Here is a 19,224-nt window from a genome sequence, read left to right on the forward strand (position 1 = left end):
TATTAATTCACAGAACACAAAAGAGTAAATGGGCATCCCCTTGCCTCGGTTCAAGTGCCTGACGTACAGATGCAGACAGACTGAATTTCAGCCATGCATGTAGTTTTTAGCCAGTGTAACCCCTGGACACTGAAGTGAGCAGCTCCAGTGCTGGGACAATCATGCACAGGGAGGTTTCCCAAACTGGGGGAACCTGAAGGAAACACAGAGAGACAATTAAGGGACAGAGGCAACTGGGACAAGTTCCTGCTCTGCACAGCACATGAATCTCTCTGTGACTGCCCCACCTCCCCAGGAGCAAGGACTAATATTCAGAAAAAATTCACCACCAGCAGGACTGTGAAGCATTGGAACAGGAGGCTGATCCACCACCCCTGGAGATATCTAAATGACATAGATGTGGCCCTTTGGGACAAGGTTTCTGTCAGCTTGGACAAGGTCAACAGTTGAACTCAAGGACCTTAAAGGTCTTTTCCAATAAAGATGATTCTATAATTTTAATCTAAGACCACTGACCAATGCATGTAAATTTTTATGAATGTTGACATTTGTCCCTCTAGTGCTGGCTGGCTTACTCTGCATAGCCAGGATGTAACACACAGTATGTCCTAGTCTTGGTACTCTGGACATCCCTCTTCTTTAGTGAGATTCCCTTCACAGCCTAGACCAAATGTCATGGAAACCAATGAAATCTCATTACTATGTGATAACAATTAACTGCTTTTCTTAATAAGCCAACATTTTCTTCTCTGCATATCCTGATTTCTTTATTAACCTTGAATAGAACTTGCATTCAAAAACTGTTATCAATGACTCAGACTGAGACAAAAAGTCAGTAAAGAAAATGATATTGCCCAGAGCATCCTTTCAGCTTTAGTTTCTTCTTTGGTTTATGGGTCATTTGCAAATCTGTTCTGACAGGAATATTAGGCTGCTATATAGCTATAGCAGAAAATTCACCAGAGATTTAAACTCCAGGGAGTGTTCACATTCCCATGGGGCATGAATGAGAGAGTTTTTATATCAGCACTCAGCTCTGAAACGTCAGCCAGATTTTCTCACCCATTACAATGAATTTTAGAAACCTTTATAAAGAAAGCCCAATCTGTGTGCTAACCAGCTCTTTAGGAAGTTTGCTATCTGATTACATACCTTCTCTCAAACAAATATTTAAGTTATAAACATTTGTTCAGTGGTTGTGAGCATGTAGATTCCCCCCAGCTGCAGAGCACTTGTACAGAAAAATGCACAGCTTATAGCTTTCCAGCTTTGCAATCCTACTAAAACATTTGCAATTTCTTGTAGGCATGTATCTCAGCTAATTGCATAATTTTTTTTTTACCTGACAAGTGAAACAGATGTCAGATGACTAAATTCATTGATTCAGGTGCTGATTTGGCACAGCTTTCCCCTTTTTATTATACTCAAATCTGCCTTGTCCATGTTCTCCTGCATAATAAAGTCACTGGAACAATTTAGATAGCGAGTAAAATGGCAGAACTCCAGAAAACCCACTGATTTCAACCTTCTTATACTCTGCAAACATCCTTCTTGTACTCTGAGTAGTATATACTTCTATACTTTGAGAAGAGCCAGATCAAAATCCAAGCATGAGAAAGATGCCAGTTTTCACATTTAGCTGTGAATTTTCTAAGAGGCACTGAAAAAGGACACTGAACTCTGTGAATATAGTCACTAGACATGTTCTTCTCTCCAGGGTCTTTCATGGAGTTGGCAGAAGGCTAATTAAGAAGACTACAGCTCAGTGTACCCTGTCCATATTGACATACTGCTTCCCCTCACAGCCCTGACATCAACTAACAAAACAAAACAGGTATGGAAGAATAAAGAATCTTGAGTTCTGAGTTTATTATGGCTTCATCACCTGTTTCTCAGATGGGAGATGATGGAGAGAAGAATACATTGCTTCACATCAAACATGTTATATACACAGCTCTGGACCCTCTGGGCCAGCAGAGAAACAGGTTTTTTAAGATACTGCTTCAGAAAATCTAATGCCACAGCAGGGATTAGGATCACTTGTCACAGGTGTTGAGATCCTGCTGTCTCCTTCACTTCTAGCTGCAGATTTTCTCTTCCCTTGTTCTTGTGCTTTCATTGGCACTCATTCAACTCAATCTGCCAACTGGTTTAGTGACCTGACCATTGGAGGGGCACACAGCCCTAAATCAACTAGGAAACAATTACTGAGTGGGGTGTGAAAGGGGACACAGGGGACTTAATCCTGACACAGACTATTGCAGTGGAACATTTGTCTGACTGCTGGACTCTTCTCCTGACAAGTCCATGGTCCTGATGTCATGAACAAGTCAAGAATGATAACCTCATGGCTTTGCCATCTTAATAACAGGCAAGGTGAACCCAAGGCAAGGTGAACACTCTTTGTAAGACTGTTTTGTCCCTTACTTGGAAGGTTAAATGGCTGGCTTGATTTGTATCTGAATAAGGTTTTATTTGGAAGCAAATCGACATGCCAGCTTGCATCAATACTGCTTAATCTCCCCAAATTCTTTCTCAGACCCAGAATGATTAGCTGTTCTGCAGATCAAATTTGGGGCTTTACAATGTAACCTTTTTCCCTTTCCACTACAACTCTTACTCTTGACACCAAAGATGAGTGTCTTTAATATCAGAAAGACCCAGAAATTAAGCTCTTGAACAGTGCCAAACAAGAAGAGCTGATCAAAGGGCTAGTGGCAGATATGGGACTTGATACCTCAGAGGGCATCCAGCCTACAAGTACATTTTGTATCTCTGAAAGCACAGAATTCTCTACCTTGCAATCAGAGAACTATTTATACAGCCTCAGAGGCATTGCAGTTACAAATAAAATGGGAGGCACTTGTCCCAGAGATCTTAAATTATTGCTACAACGAGAGATGACAACAAAGAGATCAATGATGGTATGCAAGAGTCAAAGACTGCAGAAGTGAGTCAGATATTCTGTTACATACTCTTAATATTATATTCAAGCTTCTTGCTTGTTATTTCTCATCCAGCTTCAGTTTCTACTCCATCCCCTACAAGTCAGTAGATACAAGATCCTATAATTCTACTACCCTAAAACGGGAAAATTTTATACTCTACCTCATTTTAGTGGTCCATTCTCAAGGATAATGCCTTACACTAAAAATTAATACTGCACAAAAATCTAGTCACATTTTCATGGTGTTTTTAAGAATCATCATCCAGTTTTGATCTTGGTTACACTAGGAAGTCATAAGCAAATCTCCAGATTGCAGCCCATTCATCTCAGATTAACAAATTGCTGTGTGTTACCTGAGGCATTTATTTCCTCTTCTATGAACATACTTTTATCCCCAACACATCAGACTTAGTTTAAGTATTTTTTAATTTTGATCTAAGCTTAGTTCTGCCAGTTTGCATTGCCAAGCAAGGAGCACGTACATGGATATTGATGCTAATTGATCCATTAGCACCTAGCAGCCTGGTAAACTCTTTCTTTAACTGAGATGTTAATGTCTGCCTGAGTCTACCGATTTATACTGTCACTCACGGATAAAATCAGTGTAAAGAAGTTTAAAGGCAGCAGGTAAGGGAGAGGCACAGTCTACAGGCATTGTGGGAGTTATTTCATAGTAGCTGTGATCATGTAGTAGAACTCACATAGCTGATGATCTGGGCCCCCACTTCTTTCTAGAATATCCTTTATGAGTTTTGTTAACCAAAAACATTGCTGGGAGGAAGCCACACTGACCTCATGTCCTAATAATCCTGTTCCATAAAAACAAAAAAGCTAAGGTGACAATAAAAAGTAAAATTATTTTAACCTATTTCACATAATAGATATTCCCATATTTAGAAGAACGTGTGTGCAAATATGCACATAAATATCTGTATCCAAACACAGCATTTTAAGAAGGAAAGGTTTGTTTCACAAATTGGCCAACATTTCAGTATGTCAGGTGGTCTTACTTGATAGGCCTTGAGTAAATTTCCAATCAGTATAAATGGCTTCAGGGCATGTGCACTTTTTCTTTATTTTTTAAGGTGAAAAATACATGATTTTCAGTGTTAATGAAAAGAACATCTCCAAAAGCAGGAACTATTGGCAGCACTGAGCCATTTCCCTGAGGACTCAGCCACTGAAGAAACAGTTAATAGTTATAAGTAATATTCAGACACTAAATAAAATTCCTCTAACAAATTCCTCCAACACTGCCTAAAAATGAGCAAGAGGACCAGAACTATCCAGACCTTTGACTGATGAAGCTGCATTTTAGAAGTTGATTTTAATTTATTTTTCCTCCAATACAACTACAGCAGATTTCATCTGTATCCTCAGAGAAATCCTACACACCTTGTGCAGGTTTGGGAGCCCATGTCCAGACATATTAATGAATCAGTAAACAGAATATATTGCCTAGATCCCTAAATAGGCTGGAATTAGGAAGAGCAGGTGCAGGATTAGCAGAGAATCCAGAGTAGAGAAAGGATTACACAGACAGGATTTGAAAGACCCAGCAATAATCAGCTCTTGGACAGAATTTAGAGCTGCTTTGGCTTAGCAGATAATGTTTCATAGGGTTTTCCCTGGAGTTCCTTTTAAGAACATTTGAGGGAGTTTTAAGTTTTGTTCGTGTTTGCTTTTCTTATCTTTTCGCACAAAAAACAGCTGGATGTGGATGAAACCAGCATGGATATATAAGAGACGAGAAGCTGAGAGGGCACAAACTTCCTGAGACAAGAAAAATCCTGTGTCTCTTGACACGATGAACCAGATATGTGCCTTCAATTATAGCAGGGCCCTGACTGCTCCTACAGATAAAAACAGGCATACAAGCAAGGACAGCTGGAAAACAAAAAAAAATATTAAATACTACAGTCATAGGAGGGATTTTCTTCAGACTGGCCTCCTGACTCACTAGTTTTATAGTAAATTCCCTATTTTCCTTCCTGTAAAAATTGCTCACAAATCAAGTATAATGTCACGTATCAAAATCAAAAACAGCAAGAAAAGAGGTGGAGTGAGATTCTTAAAAAGCTACACACAGGACACAGTTTGTTCAGAACAACCAAGGAACAGTCCACATTTTATGACTATGCTGGTTGATAAACAGTTCCTAACAAGCCAAAATATGTATTTTTGTTGCAAATATTTTGCGTGTTTCAAGAGAACCACTGTAAAGTCACATATCTTTGAAATCTTAAAAAAACCCCTATTTATTCTAGAAACATCTTCAGGGAAAAAAAAAAAAAAAAAGAAAAATCATGAAGAAAGCCTAAATGTTTTATCTACTTCAAAATGAAATGTTTAGAAATCTGTCACAAAACATTGCTTTGTTTTGCAAATTTTGGCAATTTAATAAAAGTTAATTATAAAATGTTTGTGTCTCAACAGAACTGACACATAGGAAGAAATAAAACACATTTTTCACCCTAAGTTATGTTTCCTCCATCTCTTTTATTTCAGAAAAATGAAATATCAACCTTCCATAAATAAAATAAAAAAATAACAAAGTCCTAACTATACAGAAGGCTAAATATTTAAGTCCTAATTAGGTGTGCACCTCCTAGTATAGCAAAAAGAAGAAAAGAATTGGTATTAACCTTCCTTGTAGACTTGGCCCTGAATTCTTCAGAGAATTTAATCCCCCTCAAAGGATGGTTCAGAACTGTAAATCTAAGCTGGAGGGCCTGGGAATGTTATGCAAATGTTTTAATGCATTGTGCACCCATCAAACAAAGAAAATAATCAACTTGATTTGCAAGAACCCCCCCTACCTATGATTCTGTAAAGTCCCTCTTCTTAATCCTCTCAATTTCTCCCCACCATCTTTCCTTTTCTTTGATCTCTGATTCCACCTCTTTTGTTTTTTCTCTCCTTTCTATTCCAGCAGGCAGGTGACTGCCTGCTCCCTCTCTGGTTCATTATTTTTCACACCTCTTTCCAACTACTTAATTAATTATTATTTGTGTTAACTCAGCATCACAACAGTCCAATCATAGTCCAGGAGCCTGTTGCTCACGTTAACATACAAATATCAACAAAGCAGTTGCTGCAGAGAAATACAAAGTACAGTATCTGCAAAGGCATAAACTAAAGGCAGCCAGAATTCAGCTGAAACCCAACTATGACCAAGGCTTTTGTGTCATAAATGACAGACAAAAAAAAAAGAGAGAGAGAAAAAAAGAGAAAACCAGAAAAACCCTTGAATTTTTGAAGTATTGGCATAATGTAGTGGATGTTCCTTAGAAACCATCTCCTCCCATGCATGATGGGCACACTGAGAGACATACACAGGCACTTGATTGAAAAGGCTGCAAGCAGAAGTGGGGACTGGAGCCACAGGCTAATGGGAGGCAGCAGCCACTCCTAACAAGCAGTGAGGTACAGCAAAGATAGCAAAGTCTGGGAAGCAAAGACCTGCAGCTCTGCTTTTAGTCTAAAAAGCTGGGGAGCATTCCAAAGAGTTGTGTTCAGTGGCTGCAGCAGAAATCAAGGTGTCTGATTTCTGCAGCTGCACTCTGTGTGAATCAGAGGTGGCCACATTTGTGGTGGCCAGGACATTGTGACAGCTGAGACTTGAGGTGCTGGAGGCCTGAACAGGAGCATCAGCCCTGCAGCCAGCTCGGAAAGGCGGCATGTTAGGAACAGGAGTGCAAAAAAAATCACCAGGCTTTGACACAACTTGCATAGAAAATCTGACCTGATATAAACCAGCTTTAGAGCTCCCTACAGCTGGAGCCATAGGATGGATGGAGCTGTTTCTCCCTTCTAATGACCACCACCTACAGAGCCAGTCATCTGGATCAAAGAGGAGCTGCCATGCTGCCCTTCAGTAGTCCTCTTAAATCCACAGCAACACACTAAAATAGCAACTAACATCTTTAAAGCAGCTCAAGAAGACATTTCCTCCTCCTCCTGGTCTCTAGCATTAACATTTCAAAAGCAAATAAATCCTGATTCACAGAAAAGGACTCAATGTCCCCACAGACAGGCTCATGCAGTGAGTTATCTGGAAGCGAGCAAGGCAGACACTGAGTTTTGATGGCTCAGAACATCAGGGATGTGCTTCACTCCACAGCAATGAAGGGGAAGCTAGAAGGGACCAAGATCCAGTGCATACCTAAGTGTGGGTGAGTTCAGGCAAACCCCTACTAAATTTATAGTAAAGAATACAGCAGTATCTATAAATAATTCTATTCATTGCAGCAGTACCTGAGTAACTCCTGTAGCTGTAGTATGTAGCTATACTTAGCTACACAGCTCTGATGAGAAAAGTTACAGTTCCCAAACCCTGACAAGGGATAAGAAATGGGGAGACAATCAGAGCATCCACCATCTGTGTCTCCCCACTCGTTTAGGCCGGCAGACTTTGGCTCATTAAAGAAGGAAGCCATCTCCTGTTTAACTTTCGAGAAGCCAGGAAAGCTAGACACCTATAAACCTCCACAGATCCTGACATCAGGGACTTCAGAAAAAGCCCAGATGAAATCAATGATCAAGTAAAGCAGTATCAGGCACTATCAGATCTCTTCATCTGTAGGAATATCACCCAGCAGAGTTGTGATACCCAAAGTGTGACAAGTAATTCAGCTGCAAGAAATCCTACTGCATGCAGCTAAAAACGATGTTACACTGCTTCATGGTCCAGTGGGCAATCTAAACCCTGATTAGGAGGAAATAAGCAAGAAGAGACTTCTCTAAAAACATATCTGTGCTGTTATAGAGCCTGTCACCAAACTCACAACTGAAAAACCATCTCAGAGCTTCCCTGTCCTCTGCTGTGCACTGTCTGTGGGATGAATGCTCCACGGGCTGGGATAGTTGGTCATCAGCATCTACAAGTCCACCCTTCCTTCTTTGGCCTGTCTCTGTCTGTAATATGTATGATTACACACATGTGTGTGTATTCCATCAGTATCACACTCACATCTCAAGATTGCACTGGCTAAATTACTGATGTTAAAAACTCATGTTACCATTGTTGCAAGTCATGCCATGAACTGTTTAAAGGCATCATTCATAAATACTCTCTCCAGCTGCGTTTGATAAAGGATGATTTATCATTTTTAATGATTGAAAAATTAAGTACCAGGAATCACAGTCACATGTGATTCAACCTTAGCACAAGTGATGCTCTGCTTTGCTTGGCCTCTATAAATCTTGTATATTCTGTTGACCTTCCACTGATTTAGCAAGTGTATATGTTGTCAGCAGCATTTTAACTAAGTTTGGAACCTTCTGAGGAAGAAGTACTGTCAAATTCACAGGAATAAAAATGCTAGCTAGGATTTACACAGGGATTCAGATTCCCATTTCAACAATGCTTGTACAGATATAGACAAATTATTTAATGTTTTTAGACCTTTTTTGTCTTCCCATCAGTTGTCTGAGTATCTTGAAGCATTGGTTTCCCAATGAGTGTACATAGCTGTCTACAAAAGTACCAGTAGGATTTTGTATCAACTTCATTTGATTATCATGAATACAGTAGAACATACACCAACAGTGTATGTAGGGAAACCCTACTGACATCTGAGTAGCATATGAAACCAATAAATGTTAATTATGTGGGCTTATATATAGGGCTTGAGTAAAAATATGTATGAAATACAAAAAATTATATTTATCAGGGTAAACCTCTGTAACACCTGAAAGGTTTGCAGGTTCTAACACTGATATGATACTTTAGAAGATCTGAAGTCCAATATATTGCCTGTGAGCTCAGGCTCATCCACAGGCTCAGAAAGAAGCTTTAACTTTCTTGCCAAATATTTTATTCTGGTTTTCCGCAGGGCAAAGGTGGGATACTGCAAGAGGAAGCTCTTCTGACATGCTAAGAAGAATAATTTAATTTTGCATTCAAAATGAGTCTTTTTATTGACTTCAGTGGATTTTGGATCAAGATCTGAGACTAGTAAAATGAATGTTAACCAAGTGAGAGCCTGTGTGGCTGATTTTCAAATAGTGGAATACCGATTAAAAATGAGATCCATGACTTACAAAAAGCTTTGATAAATTTGCATTTAAAAGCTTGTAAACCGCTCCCAAGACAGGCTTGGATTCTTTTTTTCCCAAGTTTTCCTTCTAATTCACTTAGTAGTCTTCTCTGTACATCCATATTTTTAATTTATAATGGATCTTGTTTTCACCAAAGACTGCAATAATGTACTACGTTAGTAACTGCAATTTAGGAAGGGTAAAAAAGTCTTGTTTAACATGATAATCATACATTTATTTTTCAAATTACTCCAACTATAATCACAATTAAAATCAGAGCAAAACATATTAACTATTCTGATTTTTATGCAGCTTAACAAGGCTACAATCTAACAATCAGATTTTATTGCATAGAAAACTTTTGGGTTTCTTATTCATTTCTGCTTCGCTATCATTTATTGCAGCTATTTTAATTTATACTACTACACAGAGCAGGCACGTTTCAGAGACATGCAACAGGTTTTAAATGGGCACATTCTCAACACTGCAAGAAGCAATGTCACCCCAGGGTAGTGGAGTTGCAGAGATGAAGCCTCCCCTTCCTTTATGTTCTTGAATCTAAAACATTGGTGGCCACATGAAAGTAGTTTCTCTTACATATGCAAATTCCTATCTAAATGCAGCTTTTAAGAGTCAATAAATGTTTTTACTAACTGAACACCGAAGTGTAAGTAAATTTCCTTTTAAATGACCATAAAATATACTTACCCTTTCCAAATATCCTTGCTGTGGATTACACATTTATGACAAATATTAATATAAGTTAGTTAAGCATCCCCTTGATAAAAGTACCTCTAATTTTGCTGCAGTTATTGGGTCTGCTTGCTGTGTTTTTTTGCTGCAGACCTCCAGAATATACTTAAAACTACTATGCTGATCACTTGCATTTATTAAAGTTCTCAAAACTCTGTGCAGGAATAATGCTGGCAATTTCTGTTCTCTCAGGCATTTTTTAGGTTGGCTAATTACATTCTCTCTGCCTAAATTTTCCCTGCAGCTTCAGAAAGAGATGATTTCCTTCTTACTTTCCACACAAATACTTTTGCAGTTTCACTACCTGCTGTTAAAGAGACCCAAATGCATTGTGACCTAGAAGAAGATATATTTCAGGTACAATAGAGAAAAGAAATGGAGTTTTCTTTTTCATTTATTTCACTGTTTCTTGGAAATGTTAGCTTATGCCAGGTGAGACAGGCTACCAGGTGTTTTTGTATTTGTATTTGTTTGCAGAGCCCCTCCACGTACTCAAAGAGGAGAAAACCTTATCTTTCCTACTCTCCACAAACCAGTCAGGCGGAATATTTTTTTCTGGACTGAATCACATGAAGAAGGAGACTTTCATTTAAAGAATATTCACTGAATGTACTGGCTGAGAGTTGGGTACCTGCCTGTGAAAATCACTCCTTCCATCACAGCATTAACACAGCCTGTGCAGAACCCCGGCAGAGAACACACCTGGGATCAAAGGCTGACCAGAAGGAAGGAAAGTGTGGACTCATTTCACTTCAGATTAAACTCAAGCTGGACCACAGCAGCCTTCAGTGTGAATGATTTGACAGATTACCAAGTAATATTTTATGACATTTAGGGATGGATTTTTCAGCAGGATGAGGCATTTATTTTTTCTGAGGTTTTGCATTTTAAGGAGAGAACAGCCTTTCCAAAATCCTGCTTGGATTTTGAAAGCCAGCAAACTTTGAGAGAGAGAGGGTTTTGATTTTTAGTTTTAAACTCTCCCCCTCCCCAGCAAAAATAATGTTATTTTTTTTTTATGAATCTGCTTCACTTACTCACAATTTCATTAAATATCGGTGCAGCAAGCCCAGGAAATATCTTTTTACCGAAAGACATGTTTTTTCCATCTCAAGTGGTAGAGATCATGTATCTCTCACACAGCAATACACAAGTTTGTACAGTATAATGTAGCACCTATTCATGTAATTCCAAACAGAACAAATACACACAGCTTTAGTATAGGTGTAATGCAGATATTCTGAACAATATTAACCTTCTTGACAGTGAGGACATACTTTTTATTATAAACATGAATTGACTATTAACAAAAACTGTTTGCAGTTACACAGCACCTCACCCCAAAAATCTCAGATTTTCTCAGTGAAACACATTTCTGTTTTGCAGAAGTCAGGAGCTACCTCTTCCAAGTGCAAACCTTCAATGCAGCTTTTTCAAAGTTATGCATTAAATGAGAAAGCAGGCAAAGAAATCAAAAGTTAGAGACTATTAATTTTTTTCACATTTGTAAAAGTCACCTCTCCACTCCTACGGGTATGAAAATAACTCAGTTAACTTGAGTACTGACATGTGTGGAGCTGCAGTGACACAGGTTGCAGTCACACATGGAAAGCACTCCAAGTTCCTGACAGGCTGCTATAACCTGTACTGCAGTCTGTGCCCCTCAGCTGAATTTGCTGAGGGACACCCTGGGCTGTGCCAGCCTGTCACTTGTAGGGTCAGCTACAACAGAGCCCGACTGCAAGGCTAAGCTTTATTCACACTGCATCCTCCTCATCAGCCCATGGGGGGTTTTGTCATGGAGGTGCCCTAGCAAAATAAAGCTATATACAGATTTGGCTGTAGCTGCAGCGCCTTCAGGGACCTAGATAAAGAAATCATCTAAACTTCAATTCCTCCTGACTTAGCTCCACAAAGCTGAACATGCAAACTTGTTACGGTACATCTGTTGTCCAAATGGTGGAAAAACCAACTAAACTCAGAATGCCTGCAGGTCCTGCCTGGTTGCAAATACCAGAAACACCCTCCAAGAGCCACTTCATGTCTGATTTTTCTGATCCACATCAACCATTTGGTGAGTATCAATCACATACTTTTAGCTTAGATTATCCTCACTGAAAGCAAGGGAATCCCAAAACCCAAAGTGTGGGGGTTTTTTTCTCCCTGAATTTCCTTTTAGCACAGACTTGGCATGTTTGCAAATCTCACCTTCGGGGTAGGCTTAAATTCACTCTTGAAAGACACTGAGGTGGCAGCCACACTTACATAACAGCAGCTGTAGATAGCGTGATTTTAGTGGTTCTAAAGAAGCAGGCTGTGACAAGCAGAGCACTTGCTGCTAGCCAGTTGAGACAGACTGCTTGAGCATTATCAACCACCAGGAGAGAAAAATGCTTTTATTGATGTTCCTTTACTGTTCATTTAGAGATGTGAGCTGCATACTCTAGGGAGAAAGGTACACCTATCCAGGTATTGGCATACAAGAAGGGACAGGGCCTGGGGCTCAAGAGAGTTGTCAGGTACACAGCTCTTGCTCCCCTCAACTTTCAGAGCACAGTGTTTTTACTAGCAAGGCTCACAGCCTGTTTGTCCTACAGTTGCAGGAAAACCTTTTCTGTAAAATCATTGGGGCACATTAGCTGAAGGAAGAGAACAAAAAGAGGAAGGAAGTAAGCAATATCATCATATGAAACATATCTGCTCTTTCACCTGGATTTTTCTTACACTCCTGATGACAAGTGAAAGAGAGATTAAATTAAATTAAAAGTCTCATCAAAATGTTGTTGTTGTCCCCAAGGTGTGTGTATATATGTATTTTTGGTTTGGAAATTTCACTCCTGCCACCTTTAGCCAAGTTTAATAATGAAAAGGAAAGGAAAACCCAATGAGTTCTACCAGGCAAAGAGCCAGAGCTCCAATTACAGCAAGTATGATGGGAACAAAGTAATAGATTTTAATTGGTGCCCAAGGGGGGAAGGTCAGGATAGGAATAGGAGTCTTTGGTGGTAAATGACTGAATGCTCCTGTGAGATCTTGCAAATGGCAGCAACACATTTGAAACAACAGCAGCAGGAAAGGTTTGGCACCCTGGAACACATGGAAAAGTTTAGCTGGTAGAGGTAGTACAGAAAGAGAACAGTGAGACACTTGAACCAGGAGCATGACTTGGGAGACAGCTCTCAGCTCCAAGGTTTGAAATGTCAAGACATATTTTCATTAGAGAAATGAATTTGAGTTTAAAAAGGAATATTGCCAAGCCACTGGTGTTAGGCACACAGGGGTCTGGAGCAGCAGTGATTTGCCCACTGCTACACTGAATCATTGAATGACTGAATTAAGCTTCCTCTATCTCTCCATGATAACCTAGTGCTACTCTGCCAAACAGGCTCAAATGATTGATGCTTCCCCTTCTTTGTTTATATCTTTAAGCAATACAAATGAAGGGCACAAACTTGCAGAGGTGAACTGCAGTTTGTGATTCCGTCTCAGAAAGAAATGGTATAAAAGGAGACTGGGAAGATTGTGACCTTCCAGAATCACAAGAATTAGGAGAAAAGATGATTTTGTGGCTAGGACTTCAACCAAAATCCTGTGTTTGGTTTCTCTCTGCAGCTGATTGTTTTTTGACCTTAGAAAAACATATATTTTATCTCATTCATAAACTAGGACTGACAATATTTCTCCTGAACTACCTATTAACAAAAAAAAACCAAAACAACAAAACATAAAATGAGCCAAGGTCTCAAGTAGAAGCAGAGACACAGAGAAACTCTCACACTTTCTTCCCCAGTTGATTCTACCGGGGTTTATCTGCAATTGTTCTTTACTTTCTGGGAGCTGAGTAACATGGCATTAGGGAGGACATATGGATGTGTTTGTGTTTCTCCCTTCACTGCCAAAAGCTAAGCACAAACTGCTGTCATTCAGATTTGCTATGCTATTACATTGATTATTTACCATTAGTAATAGTGATAAATGGAAGACAAGTTGTACACCAGAACCCAAAGGAACAGATGCTGTTCAAACAGAGAGAAAAAAAAAATCTCTTCTTATAAATTCTTAACTTATAAATAGGACAGAAGAATCTTGGTCTTGACGCAGAAGGGTGAGTCACAATAATATGATTTTGTGTTTTCAGGGCTGCATAATGTCCAGGAACAGCTGTAAGCCCATTGCCATGCTTATTATTAAGGAATTACTTCTAATGGGTTGTCTTCACCAGAAAGCTACATCCAGAGCACACAGCATGCTCAAGAGAAGAGTTCACAGAAATTGCCTAGGAGGAAACAGAGACCAGCAACCAGACCACACACATAAGGCTAAATCCTCTAAAACATATTCTGTTTCAAAAAAAAAAACACAGAAAAATAATATTCAAACTCTGCAATTTGATGTACAAAGGAGGCTTAAACCAGGGGAAGGTGATTTTCTTTTTAACCATATCTGATGAACATACATCCTCTAATTCTGCATTAAGATCAGGTATCACAAATGGAGGTTTTGTTGGTAACTGTGCAGTTCCATGGAGAACATATTCCACAGCTTTCTGTCTGTCTTTGATCTGTGTGGAAAAAGATACTGAACGAACACAAAAGCATCTCATCACTCCACAGGAGAAACAAAACCCTGAGAAATGTCTGCACACAGAGAATTTGTAATGCAAGGACCAGATCACAGCTCCCTTCTAATTCTCCTTATTACCTCTAATGAAGGAATTAGGTACATGGGACTGGAGACTGAAGATTTTATATTTATGCAAAGAGATGCCTTTGTGCAGTGGAGAATTCAGTGTTTTGCATTGAAACTGTTCAGAGCAGACTTTTAATAATAGAATCAGCAAAATTATTAAAAATGTAATTTAAGTGCCATTATTATGTTCCGTTGTTTTCAGTATAATTTATCTTGGTAAATATCTAAAGAATCTTAAAAGGAAACATTTCAAACCAAAATGGCTTTAGCTTTTCACACCCAAAACATTGCTATTCTAACATCAATCTCTTCAAAACAGCAAAGTCTTAGATGACCTCAGCAGAAAATAAATAGTGTTTTGACTAGGAATAAGTGCTTTCAATCAATATGACTTTTTTTTCTTTCTCTAAATAACAAAATCCATTATTCATAATATTCTATATGCAATAGAAAACTGCAAATTTGATTTTTGCTTGTCAAACACTGCACTAATTTAAATGTTTCTGTAAAACATTATCTTTTGAAAATATTTCACCAGCTTTTTAACTGCAATGTCAATTTAAGAAAAAGCAACAAAAGTGTGTTGGCTCACAGATTTATGGTAACAGTTGGCCACACTCAAAATTTACCACCAAGTATCTCTCTCAAATCCTCAGATGTTCATAGCAAATGTGCACAGAAACACTTTGAAGGTACAAGTGTGCCCTGAACATTCACCCCAGTCTGATTTCACTCCCCTATCCATGAAGAAAATGATTAGGAAACAGTGATCTAGGGCTCGATCCATTGAATCAGAATACATAGCAAGAACTCTGATAGATCTTTATGAAAGAATTTTGGTTTACTTGGTAAATGTCAACCTCAACACTGCCTCCAACAATTGCAATTATCATTGCTCAGCTTCCACAGCGGCTTTCTCTCCTTTGTTCTCCCTTATCCCTAAAACATTCACCTTTACAGAAACACTGACCACAATTCACTGCTTCTGAACATGGTAGAAAAGACTCCTCCACAGAAAAACTGAGTTTGTGCAAATTTGTGGGAGACCCACACCCACCTGAAAGCCACATTGTGGTAAACAGAAAGAGAACGAATTCTGTGTATGCCCACCCACAGCCTCCCTATGCCATCACTCTCAAAGCTGTGTGATAAAAGCATTGTATTTTCCTTGCTCCCCAAGTTATATGCACTTCCTAAATGTTTTAATTCCTTTTTTGACTGCTACTGAGAAATAGCTGGAGAGATGGGACTCAAAAGACACAATAGAAAAGATTCACATTACAGTGCCTTATTTTCAGTAAGTTGTTACCTTCAAATTCTCTGTTTTGTGTTAAATTTGATTCTTTTTTTTTTTATTATTATTATCATTATTATTCTGGCTCTGGAAAATCTCTCTTTGTCCCTGCAACAAGAAACCTAAGCCTTTCACTTAGCAACACCAAAAGGAAAAAGTCAGTCATGGTTTCTGCAATATCTTTTTAATACCAGACACTTAATTATTCCCATTTTCTCCACGAAGTTTGGCTGCTTCCTCAAGGACCTCTTACTCTCAATTTGATATATGAGTCATCACTTGTTGGTCTATAGTTTTCATGCTATTTGCATACAAGTCAAACTCCACATTTTCTTAGCAGTAGATGGCTTACTTATTACATCCATTAATCTTTCCCATCACTCCCCTTTCTCTGCATTTACTAGCACTTATCAGACAGAAGTTTAATGCAAGAATATTTTTCTTGTTTATTTTCTTCCCTTTAATCTCCCTGTACTCCAAGCACAGCTAGACAGAAGGCAAAACCCTGGAGTATCCTGACATTTCATCATTCATTTCTGTGTAACAACATATCCAGGCTGCAGAAGGAGTGAGCAGTTACAATCTGCTGCCAAACATGCCCTACAGATTACACTTTCTGCTAATTAACAGTACTTTGCTGCAGGCCTAGCAAGAGAGGGTTGAGTGGTCAATATTCAAACAACATTTGGGTTTTTTTACATTATCATTTCCGAAGTGCCACAGAACCGTTATGTCACAGTATTATGTTCTTTTTCCCTTGAAGGTGAACTTCTGAAGATACACAGTATGAAGACAACTTCCAAATTTCACGACCAAAAAAGTATGTTCCAACCACAACACAACAGGGAAAGGAGATAAAAGAGATTTAGTTATGTATCTTTAATACCTCAAAACCCAGAAGGCAACTTTAAAAAACCCTGCTGTACATATTTTTAGCCCAACTTTATGGGACACTGAACAAACTTATTTTCAAATGCTTGGGACCAGTTTTTCATAGGAAAAAAAAAATCAATATTATGGCACCTGGCTTTCTTCCTGGTTTAAATAGCCTGTCTTACTTATGGAAAAGGATGGACCTACAACTTTGAAACCAAGACAGGTCTGTTCTTGCTCTGCCATCAATCCCAGCTGTACACAGCCTGCAACTAACTATTGCTCATGTGCTTTCTAAGCTGCTGGCATATATCCTTCCTGGCCAAAAGGGTTATCATCTGTTCCAGAGTATTTGGTAAGTCACAGAGGAATTAAAAAGGGATAAAAGAATTGAAGGACATTCAACAAGAGATTATCTTGCATTAATTTTAATTGTCCAGTTTGCAGAAAACAGGAAACAGACTCAGAAGGGAAAGAACACTTTTGAAACTCTGAAGTTGAATTCTGTGGCTTATACCTTCCCATCATTAGTTTCAACACCCAGCGTGCCCTTGGAGACTTCTGTGAGATACAAAGGAATACTGTAGTGCTACTTTGAGTGAGGAAATGTCAAAGCTGCCACTATTTTTGATAGGCTTACAAGAGCAGAAGTGGAATAAATGGGCTTTGATTTCACTTCATATCCAAGGAGAGATATGGATGTAGAGTAATGGCAAGGGCTTTGTGTGTAATGGCTGTTGTGAGAGCTGTCATGTACTGCAGCCATGAATCAGAAAGTTTGGTAGCAGATGCTGCCAGACATTTCAAAAGTAAAAATATTCACTCTGAAAAATTAGGCTCTGCCTTTGTTAATACAGACCTGGACCAAATAATTGTTAATTATTTGTTTTCCCATGAACTCAGTATTAAAGACAGCACCAGCTCTACAGTGACACATCTTCACTGACTCCAGAGAAACTACCCAACTGCCAGATTATATCCAACAGCTGTGAGCAAAAATCCACCATTCTAAAGCAGCAAAAAATTATCCTTGTTTGCATGTGATATGGGAGGCAGAAAAGACAGTCTTCTGAAATGGAAATCAAGTCTATACTTGTTTATCTGGTTCACAGCTAGAATTACTCTTGAATCTAAAGGTATTACAGGCGAAAGTGAAAACTGTAATTGCATTAACCCAAGGACATCCCAAGATTATCAGATTTTCCAGTTACCACCACCAGAGGCCTGTAAAGCAGTCGACTTAATCCATCATTATTGCTGAACTGCAGAAAATTAAAGACTTCTTAATTCTCAGTGTGAGACATCCCTCTTGCCATGGGTAGTGAACTGTTTGCATGTGTACAGTGTTATCCACTGAACCACCCCTGCAGTCCAAGATAATCTCTTGTAGGTTCAGGATTTCAACCCTTTTCTGGTGAGGTTGAATATTTAGCTCAAACTGCTGAATGAAACAGATTTAGGCCACTGTATTTAAAGAAAAAACAGAAGTGAAGAAGAATCCCTAGGTTCTTCTACTGGAAGACCATTGGATAAAAGGCTTGTGTAGTACTGTCTAACCCAAACTGCCTATCAGGTAAGTGAAAACAGGAGATAAATCCTACACCATATTCTCTCAACTCCCTCCTTCCAAAATACTCTCTCTGAAGCAAATTATGAGGCTAAAAAGAACCATTACTTGTGGTCATAGCATAGGAGACATTTCATGCACCATCCTATGTTTTACAGCATTTAATCCAAAAAGAAGTTTCCATTTGAGCAAATGTTTTGATCTCCAAAATGCTGCAGGACACAGTGGCTCCTCCCTTTAAATAGGTACAAAAACATTCTCACTAAACATCTCCTTGAAATCTCCTGTCCACTACAACATTTAAAAAATGTTTTTTTAAAAAATAGTTTAAAAACTACCACAAAACCCGAAACAATTCTGACCACTCACATATGCCTTTTTGGTCTGAGTGTCTCTTTGAAGGCTGGACTCACAGCCTGCAGCTAACAAGGACCTTTCCTTCCAAATGAAAAGAGGAGAGCAAGAAAATAATTGCTTTTATCTCAGCAAGAGTGGACTGCAATCACACACCGTGCTATTGGCATGACTGACAGAGGCTGGGTTCCCACTGTGCCTAATTTGCTAAGGATGCCATCCCTTGATGGCCATGGGATTGACCTGGTCCACAGTGAGGAGTGCTGAGAGCTCTGCTGAGCTCCAGCCCCTCCAATACAAACTGACAGCCTTCACACTAAGATTTACAGAGGCTGCAAGGAAGACACTGTCAGAAATAACTCCTTTTTCCTGAAAAAACGGAAAAAATCAAGACCTGCCCTCAGAGTTCTGGAGGTTTCCACAGTGAGGCAGGCCAGAATGAGAATTTTTAGAAGTGTTCCCAAACTGATTTTAGTAACTGAAGATAAGCAGACTCCTGAGAAGCAGCAATGCCAGGTGGAACTGTTCACCCCCATGGACATTTCCCCAGCTCAGAAGAGTGGGTACAAAGGTAAAGCACACAGCTCTAGGTCTTACCCTTTATACAAGAGGGCAGTTTACATTTCAGAAACAGAACTTCCCTAAAGCAAATGAACTCGCCCAATACCACAGGATAGACAGCAGCAATCAAGCATTCCCATTTCA

General features: G+C 39.1%; 1 protein-coding gene across 2 annotated transcripts in view; it reads right to left on the bottom strand.

The window, feature by feature from the left end:
* SORCS1 (sortilin related VPS10 domain containing receptor 1) overlaps positions 1–19,224 on the bottom strand; it is a 261,108-nt gene that overhangs the window by 121,120 nt on the left and 120,764 nt on the right. The window lies entirely within an intron of this gene.

The sequence above is a fragment of the Poecile atricapillus genome, chromosome 6, assembly GCF_030490865.1.
Source record: "Poecile atricapillus isolate bPoeAtr1 chromosome 6, bPoeAtr1.hap1, whole genome shotgun sequence".
NCBI classification, from domain to species: Eukaryota; Metazoa; Chordata; class Aves; order Passeriformes; family Paridae; genus Poecile; species Poecile atricapillus.